The 14043-nt window shown below is 48.7% G+C and overlaps 1 protein-coding gene and 1 long non-coding RNA gene across 6 annotated transcripts in view; one reads left to right on the top strand and one right to left on the bottom strand.

The window, feature by feature from the left end:
• RUNX1 (RUNX family transcription factor 1) overlaps nucleotides 1-14043 on the bottom strand; it is a 253039-nt gene that overhangs the window by 44115 nt on the left and 194881 nt on the right. The window lies entirely within an intron of this gene.
• LOC122230694 lies at nucleotides 5087-7492 on the top strand. Its single transcript, XR_006207742.1, has 3 exons — nucleotides 5087-5388; nucleotides 5697-5780; nucleotides 6556-7492. It is a non-coding gene; the product is annotated as an uncharacterized LOC122230694 (long non-coding RNA).

The following is a 14043-nucleotide window of genomic DNA, read 5'->3' as shown; positions in this document are numbered from 1 at the left end:
TCTGCTGGCTAATTTAATGTTGGACAGTATTGTCCCATTGTGTGTGTGTGTATATATATATATATATATACACACACACACATATGTATATATCATGATATAAAATATATGATATGTATGTTAGCATATTCTATATTAGGATACATATTATATATTCATGTTTATAGATTGTCCAGTGCCATATAAACTTTGGTAGCCTAACTTCTCCCTCTAATTTCTCCCCATGTTGTCAAACTAGGACATCCCTGCAAAGCTAGAGTACTTCAGAACTGGAGACGTGCCGGAGAAATCGGCTTTGTTTTTTAAGCCACGTGTGAGAAGTGAAGTTCAGACCGGTTGTGTCATTTATCTAACCTCACACGGCCAATGAGAGAAGGAGGGCAGGTCTGAAAACACACCCACTCCCTCGAACAGCTGCCCACCCACCGCCCCGCAATCTTGCTCCTATCCATACCAATTTCTGTGTGCCCCCCCGGTGGATCGATAGGAGACTGAACGGTGTTAGGTAATTGTAGGTCACCGGGCCACCAGAGCACCATAAGGATTTGCACTTTCTGCCTTTACTGTCCCGCTTCTGTTCCCAGCTCGTGTGTAGAGCCAGAAGTGTGTTGTGACCCCACAGTAGAGAGCTATGTCTCACACACCTGAATGAGCATCCGAGTCGTGGGGCATTCTGGCTTGGTAGCCCTGGGGTGTGGCCTGAGAATTTAGACGTCTAATAAGGCCCAAGCGATGTGACCCCCCCCCCCCCCCAAGCTGGTCCAGGGAACATCCTGGGGATTTGAGCGAGACAGGGGGGTGACTCCTCCCTTCAACGTGCTTCTAACTTTCCCTGGGCTAGAAATGAACACACCAAATATACTGGAACTGTGTTTAGACGAAGTATCCACGAGCGCCGAGTGACGAGTGACCGCCTTGTTTTGGCGACAGCTACCTGGTGGTCTTTTTCTTAATCTTTTAACTCTTCAATGTATGCAGGACGGCTGTAAGTGCCAGAGGTCTGCCCTACAGACAGGTGGGCGTAGACCATTTCCCTCCCGCCATCACTGAGCTGAGTCGGTGACTCACCCTGGCTGTGCTCAGGCTGATCTGTAAGGTGAACCCAGAACGTGACTCCTGCTCTGCCGTCTACGGAACGACTTTGAAGAAGAGCAGGAAAGGGTTAATGAGGAACCTGTTGCTCCTTTCCAGTCGAAGCCTCTGGGTGCCCCCAAGGATGGGGGTGTTAGAGCAGATGCCGTAATCCTTCTCTCCGCCAGAGAAACAACATGGCACCAGGGAAACGTGACCGCCAGTCTGCCTGTTAAGAACCTCTATTATAAATCTGCTTTTCCACCCAACTTTCCTGCGGACAAGAGCAAGTCTCTTCATCACCCAGCCTCCTTATCTGGAAGCCTGGAATTAAAGGACTAAGATGGATGACTCCGAGGGGGCTCTAAAAGCATTCACGGCAATTATATCTCAGCAATTAGCTACTCAACTCGTTCTGGTTGGGTGACTCCAAGCACAGGCTTTCTTGAACAACCTCATATGACGTTAGGACTTTCAAAGGTTTCTTTCTGTCTTTTTTTCAGCCAGACACCTGGCCTGTGGGAGCCAGTCCCAGGCTCAACTGTCTAATTGGTCTTTGGAGCTCTAGCTTGAACCTGGCATTCTACCCGGCACGCACTGCCCTCCCGGGTGCTGGTGGTCAGCAGGTTTGCACAACATATCCCGAGAATTCGCTCTCCCCCTGTCTCCTGCTGTTTCGTCAGTGGCCTTTCGGACAGTTACTAGTGACCTAGGACATCACTGTTCTCGGATCTTCTCCTCTCTCCCCTCAAGCCTTCGCCGAGCCTTGCCTGCTACCTTGCTGACTGTAGGGGCATCGCATTCTGGGTCTCGGCCCCTTCCCCCTCATCATCGAAAGGGTGCATCCAGAGGGAGTGGGCCATCAGACTCCCCTCAAGACCTGCTAAAAAGGAGTCAGCGGCTGCAGCTGGGAAGAGAGCCAGCCTGCTGAACCTTACTCCAGGGTTTCATTTCCCTGCTTCTCTGATGAGATGGGAAATAATGATACTTCTTGGTCCCCTGCCCTTCCCCTGTCATCAGTGGCAAGGGGAATGTAAGGCTGAGATTACTGCTCATTCCTCTCCCTGTGTGTCTGTCCACGCCCCCTCTCCCATGTGTCCTGGGCACATGCCCTCCTACCTTCTACAGGTGGAAAATCACACTGAACCCTGGAGAAAAGTCTGTCGGGGTGCTGCTTCTTCCTAGGTAACGTGTTTCGACTTTCTTAGGGATCCCACAGACACGATGCTTTACCCCAGGAGAATCACCAATGGGGAGAGCGATGCCTTTGGTTGGGAAAAGCTTCGATTCTCTCGCAGGTGGCAGTAGGTAAGCGAGTGACCACAGGTCTGGTCGTGCGTGGGGCTTCCCTATCCTGGGTCTTTCCAAACCGTGGTCCTGCCTTGGCCCTTCATATGGCATAAAGCTCATGTTTTAGAGGCCAGCCTGGCATTTTGCTATGCCTGCTTTCTAAGGCGAATACCCCTTATTTTGAAACTAGGAGGCAGGCAGTGTGAGTTCTCTGCTCTGCTCCAGCCATACTGGCCACCTTGCTATCACTCCCAAATGTCTGCCTCCGGGCCTTTGCACTTGCTGTTTCTTCTGCCCAGAATACCCCTTTCCCAGATATCTGTGCACCACATCCCTCCATCCTTCAAGTCTTTGCTCAAATGTCACCTTCTCCCTGAGACATTCCTGAACACCCTAGTTTAAATTGCAAAGTATCCCGGCCCAGTCGACCCCTTAGCCCTTTAGCTTTGGTTTTCTCCATGGCACTTATTAACAATTACTTCTGGTCTGCCCGCACCCACTGGACTGTGAGGTCCACGAGGGTGTGGGGTTTTGCCTCTTTTCTTCAAGTGGGGTCAGAATACGACTTGTGGAGGAAAAATGTCATAACTGAGCGCATCAAGTTTCATGTGGAAATGTCTCATTGGAAGTCAAATAGTCCGTCTGGGTGGCTCAGGCCGTTAAGCATCCGACTCTTGATTTCAGCTCAGATCATGATCTCATGGTGTTTGGGCTGGAGCCCTGCGTCAGGCTCCTTGCTGACAGTGCAGAGCCTGCTTGGGATTCTCTCTCTCTCTCTCTCTCTCTGTCTCTCTCTCTGTCTCTCTCTCTGTCTCTCTCTCTCACACACACTCTCTGCCCCTCCCCGTTCACACACACACACACCGTCTCTCTCAAAATAAATAAATAAACTTAAAAAAAAAAAAGAAGTCAGTGGGGGCGCTTGGGTGGCTCAGTCGGTTGGGTGTCCGACTTCAGCTCAGGTCACGATCACGAGGTTTGCAAGTTCGAGCCCCGCGGCGGGCTCTGTGCTGACAGCTCAGGGCCTGGAGCCTGCGTCCGATTCTTGGTTTCCCTCTCTCTCTGCCCCTCCCCCTGCTCGTGCTCTGTCTCTCTCTCTCTCTCTAAAAAAATGAACATTAAAAAAAAAAAATTAAAAAAAAAGTCAAATGGTCTGCCCAACTTGTCTTCTCTAATGTTTCTTTCATCATGCCAAAAAATAAAAAAAGAATAGATAAGAGGCCCTTGCGCTGAGTTGAGCACAACACCCTCATGTAAAGAAAGAGCTGCTTCGGCTCCCCTTGTTTGTTTGTTTTGTTTTGTTTTGTTTTTTTGTAGCATCTGCACACACACGCAGACACAGACACACACAGACACCCACACACACACGGTCCGACGGGCAAAGACCCAACCGCTAGAGACGAGTAGGAAAGGAAAGGTATACAAAGCAACAGTACAAGGGAGAGGCAGAGCCAGCTGGGGCCAAAGCCAGATGAAAACTAACAGAGACTCCGGCGGAAGGAAGGCCCACGCGAGGCCTGCCCCCCACCCCCAGCCATGCCCCCCAGATTCGCGGGACAGAAACAAAAACAAAACGGAGCTGCTCCCGTTCCAGCCTCAGAGTAACAGGACAGTGGAGTTCTTAGCTCGCTCGCAGGAGCTCTTTGAGACCCGGACCACCCTGGAAGCGGAGTAGTCAAAATCTGTAGTCGCTGGTCGCCATTGGTTACCTCCTGTTCCTGTCTGGTGACTCAGGACCTAATTGTAGCTTAGGGCGGAGAACCCGTCCGGTTTCTTTTGCTCTTGACCAGAGGTGGCCGTCTGGGGGGGGGGGGGACGGGGGGAGGAGACCCCGCAGAGGGAGGGGTGCAGGCCGCTCACAAGTTCAAGAGCCTCTCTACTCTATGAGCCTGTAATTCCAAGGCTTATCCACTGTCCTTGATTAAGGGACTGTCTCCAGAAAAGCCCGTTAGGGAGCCATTAAAAAGTAACCTGAGAGCGGTTACTTTTACCCCAGGAGTTCCTAACCCCCCTGGGCGGGCTGTGACTGGAAGGAGACTTTGGAGGGTATGTTTTGGCGGGGGCGGTACCGAGAGGTGAGATTGGGCTGGGGATGCTGCCTGGAGCTTCTGAGCTGGTTCTGGAGTTCTGGTTCTCAGCAGAGCAAGCCCCAGGGCAAGGCCTGCGGACAAGGAGAAGACCATCCCAGGGGTCCACAGATGGCACCTGCCTCACTGAGTTGCCTGGGCATTCCTGTTGTCCACACAGGCCATCCAGCTTCCCTGCGGGGGCCATGCACCTCCCCGCCGCACCCCACTACCCTGTGTGACCCGCAGAGTAAACTGAGGGCCCGTATGAGGTTAGACGGTACCTCGGGAACTGCTGGGTGAATGAATAAACGGATGAAAAAGAAGAGTGAATAAACTCCCCCTTGGTAGGCTAGACTTATCCTGGGATGTGCACTCAGCAGTGTGTACGATGTGCTCTACTCCTCTGTACTTCTGAAGAGGGGAAAGTAAATTCCCTCCATTCCTAAAAGTCCTGGGCCCCCAGGGGGGGTGGGGGTTCCCAGCAGCAGAGAGGGCAGGGAGCACCTGATTTCCACCTCTCTGGTCATAAATCAACTGACCTTGGGGCCGTCCTCATGGAAGCGTGAGATCGAGGGGCTGTCAAAGTCTTCTAGAAAATGGCTGAGCAGCCCCTCAGGTGTGTAAAAGGGCCACGGCACCCCCCCCACACTCACAATCTCTGAGCCCTGGCCGGTCAGAAAACCAACAGGAACCAGCAGTTGCTTTTTCACGAGCTATTAGCCCCGCCTCATGCCATCCAGAGAAAAAACTTCCAGGTTGTCTGGGGGATGATGACCTCACTGAGGCTTTTATCCAGGCTTTTAAAAGCCTGTGTTGTCAACACACAGCTGAGAAGCAGCGACCGTCTGTAGGGGAGTAAATCTTCTGCCAGTTACCTGAATGGGCAAGGGGGTATTTGCCGGGGATTCCCAAAGAGCCATGACGTGGTGACAAAAACACTAGTCCCACGGCTTGCCAGGTGACGTTGGGAGGGAAAAGCTCAACTTACTCCAACACACAAATGCCCCCCCATTCACCCTGCTGACCACCTCTGAGCCAGTTATGGAAGGAAAGACCAAACGTGGGCCACCTTCTCCCAGCAAATCTTTCCAGATCTGAAAGGAAGAGGCTTTCTCCTCTTCCTCTGTCTTTACCTTGGGACCCGGCCTATGGAAGGCTGGCTCAGTGACCCCGGCTTCCCAGCTCCACTCTGCTCTGAATGCAATAGGACGCCTGCCTTTTCAACGACTGGTTTTGAACCTTCTCTCCTTTTAACTCCCTGAACAGTCCCTCTCCTGTATGAATACTCCGGGGTGTGAAGGCATCATCTCAGCTCAGAGCGAACGCACTTATAAACTATTGCAGATTATGGTGAGTCTTTCCATAGCCTGTGGGGCGCCCCCCCCCCCAACTCCTGCTCTGACTTTTCCCCACCCCCAGCTTTTTTTTTTTTTTAACTACTTCTGCTTCCTTCATTTTCTTTGCAGCTGCAGCAGAGAGATATAGTAAAGCTACTGTATAGGATTTTGCAAGCAAGGCCTCTGAGAGCTTTCCAAACTCCATACAAGCCGGTTATTCTCTGGCTTGTTTTCTTTGGCTTCAGGTTCGTAACACAGAATGAGTCAAACAGTATTAACTTTCAATAGGGAAGTGGTGTGGTCAACCAAAGCTGTTTGCGGCTAGATTGTGCAGATAGGTAGGGCAGGTAATAAAGAACAGCCCATAATGCTGCAAGGAGGTGAAGGAGGGAGGCAGGCCTCGCTCAGAAACATCTAGCAATTAAGTCAACAGGACTCAAACCATCTTTTCTCGTTGGCTGAGGAATTAACACGAAGGTCTCTGACCGGCCAGCTTCAGGAAGCTGGCCATGCCGGGATTCTGTGGTTTGCACAATTGAGCACTTTGTGGGTATAGGGATGTCTTCCCCCCACCCCCCCCCTTCTTTTCTTAAATGATGCCAAAGCCATGGGAAATCTAGTTAGGCTGACTTTCCCTACCTGTGGCATGTCATTCTCGAGTGGACCTTTATTCGTTTCTTTCCCCAGCTTGGGGAGTGATAGATGCCCCCTCCCTCCCCCAGCTTCCCAGTCCTGGGCCTCCCCGGGACGGTGGGCTGAGGGCAAGGCCCCGGGCTCTCCTTTTCCAGGCTGGAAGACCATCCCTTGGAAATGTACCTGCTCCTAGCAGACATCAAGTCAGATTCCGAGAAGCCGACAAGGACCTTAAAATCGTCAGATCGTCTCTCCCGCTCTGCAGATAAGGAAAGGGAGGCTCTGGGAGGGGAAAGCGGAGCTTGGTGCAGCCAGCCAGGGCCAGAAGCTGCCTTTCCCAGGCCAGCGGTCTTTCCACTAGGTGGCCGCTCCCTTGCCCAGGGCTCAGGATTCCTTTTACAGTTCAACCGAGCGGCTCCCGAGAAGAGCCCAGCCCTGGAGACTCAAATTTCAGCAGTTTCCAGTTCTTTCTGCCTGCCTATTTATTTTGAGACTGGCTGAATCACCCAAGGAAGAGAACGAGTTTCTCCCAACCTGGTCCTGGCAGCCAGTCCGTGAAGGAACAGGACAGAGAACCGGCCTCCGGAGCCTTGGAAGAGTCTCACCTCTGAGCTGTTGCAGATTTGACTCGTCCTGGGAAACTGGCACGGAGGCCCAACGGTGTAACATGTCACCTCCCTGAAATCTAATCCAGAAATCTCAGGCAAGCAGCATATGTAAAAAGCCATGGGCAAAAAAAAAAAAAAAAAAAAAAAAGGAACAGGGACTCTACCAGGAACTCTCTTCCCAAGCCTTTCACCCAGAGAAGCTAGAATTCCAGAACCGTCGAGGAAAGGTGGCATTTGGTTTCATAAAAGAAATACATCTTTAAAGTAAATGCAGCTCTTTTAACTGTTAGGGTTGCTGCTTTTAGCTTCCAGTGTTTTTCAAGGGTATATAGTAGTAGGTAAAGAAAATAGGATATTCTAATGGCAAAAAGTAAAATTCCTGACAGTACGGATTGGCAGCTGGGGCTGATTTGAGCATCTCTATTCCTTTTCTTTTTTTTTTTTCTTTTTTTTTCTTTTTTTACATTTATTTATTTTTGAGACAGAGAGAGACAGAGCATGAACGGGGGAGGGGCAGAGAGAGAGGGAGACAAAGAATCAGAAGCAGGCTCCAGGCTCTGAGCCATCAGCCCAGAGCCCGACGCGGGGCTCGAACTCACGGACCGTGAGATCGTGACCTGAGCCGAAGTTGGACGCTCAACCGACCGAGCCACCCAGGCGCCCCTCTCTATTCCTTTTCTACACGTTTCTTCCCCTCGGTTCTGAAAGGCCTGATGAAACAAAATCTACCCTCAAAAAAACAATAATTATTTAAGATCCCTGAGATTTTTGTATAGTAGATACAAAACAATAATCAATTTTTCTATTATATTTTTCTATTATTGCACTATAATCTATTAGATTTCTATTACCTAACTGGTAAGACTGTTTACCAAGCATCTTGATATATATTATCTCATCTGAAATAGTACTAGGCAGTAGACAGCTCATACGATTATTCCCATCTTATAGATGACGCCGTGGAAGCTTCTAGATGTTGGCAGGCACACAGCAGCATGAGTGCTAACATTCAGTTAAGAAACAACTAAATTTCGATAAAATCTCTATTTGGAAAAGGACCACTTCTCTCCAGGGCAATCCGGTTAACAGGATTTTGCTTCAGTGAGGAATGAATTGTTGAAATCAGTTCAGTATTTGGAATTAATAGTAGATAGGGTGGAAGGTAAAAGAGAAAAAAAGCCCTTATTGAATTGTATGCTGGGGACCCAATCTGCCAGGAGTTTTTAAAAAATAACTTGGCAATGGGGCGCATGGGTGGCTCAGTCAGTTAAGCATCCGACTTCAGCTCAGGTCAGGATCTCACGGCTCGTGGGTTTGAGCCCCACGTCGGGCTCTGTGCTGACGGCTCAGAGCCTGGAGCCTGCTTCAGACTCTATGTGTCCCTCTCTCTCTGCCCCTCCCCTGCTCACACTCTGTCTCTCTCTGTCTGTCTGTCTCTCTCTCTCTCTCAAAAAAAAAAAAAGAATAAACATTATAAAAAGAAAATTTAAAAATAAAAACTAACTTGGCAATGGCACATATTTGGTCCCCAGTTGGGCAGAATTCCAGTAGTTTCCCTTGGTAAGGGCTAAGGGATGAGGGAAAGGGACCTGTGTCCAGGGCACGTGCTAATATTTAAGGAGCTCCTCTGTGCCAGGCTGTGCTATCATCAATCTGCACAAGACCTCCCTCTCATAGGGCTATCACCCTCCTGGTTTTACACCCGAGAGGGCTGAGCTTGGGGAGGCTAATCTGATCATGGAGGAGAGGCGGGGTTGAACGAAGCAGCCAACTCTCTAGTTGCCAACCCCCGCTCTAGCCTGCCTCTCAGGCACACTCCTTTCACCTTCACACCCTCCAGCAAGGCAGGTGTCGCTAAGCCCATTCTTCAGATGGGGAGACTGATGTGCCACTGGTCAGTGGCAGGGATGACACCTGAAGCCGGGCTGGTCCAGCTCCAAATGCCTCTCTCCCTCCCTCTGGCTCAGAGCTCTCTGCTCCGTTTCTGCAACCCGGGGTTATGCCCTGTTGGCAATGCTGGAGAGAAACAAAAAGATGTGACTGTGTGCAGTTCTCTGTAGCTCTTTCAAGTGAATGAATTGGAAATATCACAAAACCACTTCAAAGCTAAGTAAAAATAAGGTGATCCCGGGAACAAATCCAAAAGGGGCCATAAATGCATACAGTCCTTAAGGATTTACTTATTTCAAAATATTTACATTTTATCTCAAATGACCAGAAGACTGACTTCTAGGCCATGGTGAACAAAAACAAAAACAAAACCAACCAAACACATAGATCAAGTGTTCGACATTTCGGTAAATGAAAGAATACCGAAAGACTTCCATAACGGTCTCAGCTTTACTGAATACTGGCTTTAGTGGAACCTGAGTATATGTAGATCATGGAAGTAACAAACTAATGTACTACCATTAACTTACTTTATAGGGGTCTAGGGAGTTGGCAGATTAACTCAGTCGTGTTCCTTAAAAAAAAAAAAAAAAGAAAAGAAAAAGAAAAAGAAGGCAAAGAGAAAAGAACTTTGCTTTGGGTACCTAAATTATTTGTTTTTAGTTTATCCCTTCTTTATTGTCAACTTTTCATGGCAAAAACCCTTGAAGACAGCTCAATTATCAAGGACAAGCACACTGAAAGAACAGAACCCAAAAATTGCAAGTGAGCCCGAATGAACTTAAATACAGATCTAGGGCGAGGGGGTGGCTTTTACTTATTTAAGCTGAACTTCTGGTTTTTGCTTTGTTTGGTTTTTTTCTCTGTGGTGATGGAGTTCTAGGAGACCCATTGGATCTAATTCTTACTTGAGGACTTTCTTGGCTACCTAGCTTACAGGACAAAAACCCAAGCCTTTGGGAAAACTTGAGCAGAGTTTTGTTTGTCTGCTTTCTTTTCTTTTTTTTTTTTTTTTTTAACGTTTTTTTATTTTTTTATTTTTTTTTATTTTTGAGACAGAGAGAGACAGAGCATGAACGGGGGAGGGGCAGAGAGAGAGGGAGACACAGAATCGGAAGCAGGCTCCAGGCTCTGAGCCATCAGCCCAGAGCCCGTCGCGGGGCTCGAACCCACGGACCGCGAGATCGTGACCTGAGTCGAAGTCGGACGCTTAACCGACTGAGCCACCCAGGCGCCCCTCTTTTCTTTTTTCAATAAATGTTTTTATTTACTTATTTTTTTGAGAGAGAGAGGAAGAGTGAGTGAGCAGGGAAGGGGCAGAGAGAAAGGGGGACAGAGGATCCTACGCAGGCTCTGTGCTGACATCAGAGAGCTCGATGTGGGGCTCGAACTCATGAACCCTGAGATCCTGACCTGAGCTGAAGCTGGACGCTTAACTGACTGAGCCACACAGGCGTCCCTGTTAGTTTGTTTTCAAAACAAAAAGCGGAAGTGGCTGGTGTACGAAAAAATTCTAGATCCGTCCCACAGTCAAGAAGCCGATCTGATAATGTGTGAGGCACGGCCAAACCCAGTCCATCCACAGGCACAGGTCCACGTGCCGGCCTTGGCAATGGCATTCACGGAGCTGGGGCCCACCTGTTGCTGTAGCACCCGAGGTTACCAATGCCCCAGCTCAGGTCCCCTCACAGGGCAACTGGATGCCACCCACGAACCTCGGCTGAGCTACTCCCCTCAGGCCACAGGGTCCGTGGGATGCTAACTGCCCCACCACACGCACCCGGAAAAGTCTCCAAGTCTGTAGGGTGGGAGCACCAGGTCATTGAAATGTGCCACTGAATGTCTTTGGGGGGAAATGAAGAAAAGCCCTACAAACAGATACCAAAATATCAAAAAAACGCCAAAAACCAAAAAACCAAAAAACCAAAACAAGTCTAGAAAGACACGATGGTTTAGGGTGGCTGAGCAGGTTTCCTACGCCTGCAAAGCTTGCCTGTGGCTGGCGGGTCCAGGTACCCCGGGAGGAGAGCTGCCTTCCTCTGGGGCAAGGATTCAGATTCCAGGGGCCTCTGGCACACTTTGTCAGTTTTCTAGAACAGTGCGGAAGAGCCTGTCCTACAGCCCTGTCATGCCTATATTGAAAAGAGCCCACACGTTAGATCTCAGCACCGACTTGCGATGTTACTCAGACAGGATTTTTCCCCTGGAATTTTTCACAAAGTTCAACATTTGGGAGCAAGAGGGACTTGGGAGCAACATTTTACCCAAGAGGGACTTAGGAACAGTGCCCGGAGTGTTTCAAGGGTCCATAAAAGTGCCAGAAAAGAAATTTTGCTGGGTCTAAATACAAAAGGAAAACTGAAAAAAAAAAATCAAAATTTATAAATGTTTAATTAAATGTCTTAAAAAATGCAGTCTGATGGCGACTTCATGAATTTTTAAACTGAGGATTCACAATTTTTTTTTTTTTTGGCTTAGAGTTCTCTCATAGCCAAAGAACTCTAAGACCAAATGCAAATAATTGCTCTGTCTTCTGAACACTTATTGTGGGCCCTACATGTTCCACAGAGGCTGTCTTATCCAGCCTCCCAGCCATGTGAGGTTAATAAAGCCACTGTCCTTGTTTTATGGAGGCTCAGCCTCCCCTCCTTCCCCGGTATGGTCACCTGCACAGTTAGCAAGTGAGGATATGGGGATCTCAGCCCCTGATTGCACTCACCTTGTTCATGGTGGTGAAATCGGGGCTGAAGGTAATAAAACAAGTTACCCACAGCCAGATAATTTCAAAAATAAAGGACAAAATGGGGCGCCTGGGTGGCTCAGTCGGTTAAGCGTCCGACTTCGGCTCAGGTCATGAGCTCGCAACTCGTGGGTTCGAGCCCCGCGTCGGGCTCTGTGCTGACAGCTTGGAGCCTGGAGCCTGCTTTGCATTGTGTGTCTCCCTCTCTCTCTGTCCCTCACCCGCTCGTGCTCTGTCCCGGTCTCAAAACTAAATAAACAATAACAATTAAAAAAAAATGATGAAAGCTCTTTCAAAAATTTACAGAAGGAAAAAAACCCACAATGGTATCCAACATATCACACATGTGGGTGCATGTGGATATGTCCGATGTCACACAGGACGGAGTCTCCTTCCCCCAGGGAAGGGGGCCCAGAGACTCGGCCTCGAAGGGGCCTTGCTTGTGTGGAACTTAGGGCTCTGTTTTTCGGACAATATTTTGTTACTCCTTCCAAGTGGGAGCTAATTTAGAGATTATCTCATCCCATCGCCTGGTTGGTCAGTAGAGGAAAGTGAGGAAGAAAGTACCTGAGATAATTGCTTGAGGTCACATCCACTGGCCTGATGGCGTCATCGTGAAACCCAGGTCCCCCGTTCAGGACCCAGAGACCTTTCTACATGTTTTAAGATTAAGAAATGGCAGCCTAGAGAGAGACAGATTCTTTTTTCTCCTTTTAGCACTTCATATAGTAAATTCTGACAAGGGATGTGATACATTAGCTTAGATCTTGACCTCACCGGGGTGAAACTCAAGACAGTGCTTGGGTTTACAATGGCCTCGATGGAAAGAGAAATCCAAGGTAATGGTCTAAATTTCACTGCCTGCTTCCTCTCTCCTCTTTCTCCTCCATTAGACTGTGAAGGTGCCCAGATCCTTTCCTGGCATTCTCACTGGTACCTGGAAGGGATTTTTGCCCCTTCCGTTCTACAGCAATGTAAATACCATCTAAAAAATCTTAGTAACCTTGATATAAAATAGAGCTAGTTACCAAGAGATCATAGGCCTCCCCGGGTCTTGGGGAGCACTGAGGAGGGATTATCCCTGTTTCCAGGAACAGAAGCATACTTCTCCCAGGATCTTCCTCTATTCCCATTTGTCCAAGGGACCCTTTTGGACCTGGGCCTGAATTAAGTCCATCGAAAACTCAAGGGCCAGGGAAATCTTTATATAAAAGTTTTCTTAATCTTGTTTCATGCTACTAAAAATAACAAGCAGAAAGAGGTTCTAAAATTCATTGGAAACACTTAGGCACATTATTATTAATCCTTGAAAAACTGCCATTGCTAAGTCTTGGGGGTTGTTGGGGAACTTAGCACATGAGAATTACAGTACCAGAGAAAGTCACCCCAGAATGTCCATCGTAGCACCGAAATGCCTCTCAGAGTGAGGGGGGAGGGATATAAGTCAGTAGAACATTTCCTCTTCTTTGACCCTCAGCTTGTCTCTTACTTTATATCGGAGTGGGAGGGAAGAAGATAGCATTATTTCCTTTTTCTTTTGTGGAGCCAGATTTCATCTAGAAAAAAAACTGAGGTCCAAATCTGATATTTGAAAAATCCAGAGGATTAAGTAGATCACTGTTCATTAACTGGAAGAAATGCTTAAGCAGTTCTGAGCAAACAAAGCGACTGTAGACGGATAACTGCAATCCTGAGCTCACAGATCTATAAAACTGCCTGGCCTTCCACTAACCATTTGGTGGCAAATGACACAAATTTTCATCTTTCCAGAGGGCTGCACCCGTACATCTGGACCTTCCGGGAAGCTCTTTGCCAAAGGTGGGGGGGGGAGGGGGCACAAGACTTGGACTGTTCAAGTGATCATTTTGTTACATTAAAACAATTCTGTGTTCATGTTTCTTTATTTTTGAGACAGAGAGAGAGAGAAAGAGAGCAGAGCATGAGCGGGCAACAGAAGGAGGCACAGAATCTGAAGCAGGCTGCAGGCTCTGAGCTGGCAGCACAGAGCCCGATGCGGGGCTCGATCTCACGAACTGGGAGATCCTGACCTGAGCTGAAGTCAAATGCCAAACCGACTGAGTTAGCTACCCAGGCACTCCTCATTTTGTTACCTGATTCATCTTTCCTGGAGGTCCCTGCTTCACGTCCGTCCCCAAGCAGACCCTGGTGACAGACGTGGAATGAACCCTCGGTACCTGTGACCACGTGGCCGTTCACCGGGTCCTGCCCCATGCCCCAGGCTGTATTGCATTACAACCTCATCCAAGGGCGAATGCGGGTTCCCTTCCTGTCCAATGACTGCCAAGGCTATGAGGCTCGGCTTTCTTGAAGACGGCTGTATTTGAACCAGAGTCGGATTGATACACTCTCCTAATAAAAAATTTCTGAAGCAGAAATTTCAATAC

This window comes from Panthera tigris, chromosome C2, assembly GCF_018350195.1.
Source record: "Panthera tigris isolate Pti1 chromosome C2, P.tigris_Pti1_mat1.1, whole genome shotgun sequence".
Classification (NCBI taxonomy): domain Eukaryota; kingdom Metazoa; phylum Chordata; class Mammalia; order Carnivora; family Felidae; genus Panthera; species Panthera tigris.
The sequence above is the reverse complement of the archived record's forward strand: the minus strand, read 5'-3'. Positions and strand labels throughout refer to the sequence as shown.